This window comes from Daktulosphaira vitifoliae, unplaced genomic scaffold (assembly GCF_025091365.1).
Source record: "Daktulosphaira vitifoliae isolate Bord-2020 unplaced genomic scaffold, ASM2509136v1 Scaffold_118, whole genome shotgun sequence".
Classification (NCBI taxonomy): domain Eukaryota; kingdom Metazoa; phylum Arthropoda; class Insecta; order Hemiptera; family Phylloxeridae; genus Daktulosphaira; species Daktulosphaira vitifoliae.
The window spans coordinates 29,702-30,785 of NW_026099687.1; the positions used below are offsets into that span (position 1 = coordinate 29,702).

General features: G+C 19.4%; 1 long non-coding RNA gene across 1 annotated transcript; it reads left to right on the forward strand.

Moving 5' to 3' along the window:
- Positions 1–7: 7 nt before the first annotated feature.
- On the forward strand, positions 8–802 carry LOC126909098 (uncharacterized). The gene is made up of 2 exons (XR_007704920.1): positions 8–346; positions 618–802. It is a non-coding gene; the product is annotated as an uncharacterized LOC126909098 (long non-coding RNA).
- The last annotated feature ends 282 nt before the right edge of the window (positions 803–1,084 follow it).

The window sequence follows — 1,084 nt, forward strand, 5'->3', positions numbered from 1 at the left end:
AATTAAAATAAATTATTAAATTAAAATTATTAATTAAATGTAGTTAGTAATTAACTTTATTCGTACATATGAGTAACAATATATTTTAAGATTTTTCTCCTAATATTGTACAAATATATTATAAGCATTTATAAACTATTTTTTATAAAATACTTGTATTCTGAGAATTTTACAAAATATTTTAATTCTTTAAAAGTTTAAAAATTGGCTCCTTCAAATCAAATATAAGATGAAAATACTAATAATTCAATAAAATATATTCTCACAGGTAAGAATGAAAGTAAACCTTTGGTAAACGAAAAAGGCAATCCGTATGGTGACGGCAGTGCTGATCTTGATATAATTGGTAATTATTTATTTTAATTCAATAAATTTCAAAAATAGCGTGATTATTATTTTAGCTATATCTCTGAATTCTCTTTCGTTTTTTATATTAAAAAATTTACTTTTCAAACCAATTAAAACATTATTTTGAAATAAATTTTTTGGTCTTATATTTTGCATCAGAAATAAAAAGTTAATTTGTTAAAAAGAAAGAATCGAATTTAAAATAATTTTTAATAACATTAAGTTATTAAAAATTTGTCATTTATTTAAACTTTATTTTTTTTTTTTAGATGATGATCAAACTAAAGGTTCAGTTCCACTTTAAGAATTTTCAAAATATATGATATGAAAACATTAATTCAATAAAATTATAATATTTTCAGTTAAAAATCAATTTATATAAATTTCAAAATTAAACTTGTTATACATTTTATAATGATTTTGTTTCCAAAATAAAATTTCTCATAACAGTCTATCGGATTTCAATTATCTGTAAAGACATGAATAGATAATCCTTACTTGTACTTAGTTAAATAAATTATGTTAAGTTAGTCCTATTAATATGAAGCATAAGAGAGCTTTAAAAAACTCAGTGTGGAAACAATAGAATTGTTTTAGACTAGATAATAATAATTGAGAGACAAAGAAGTTTTAAACTTTGTAACCAATAATATATAGATATTTCTTACTAATTTACCAATAATTTTTTATAAATAATGAATGATTTGAGCATATTTGTTCAATAAAATTTGTTATG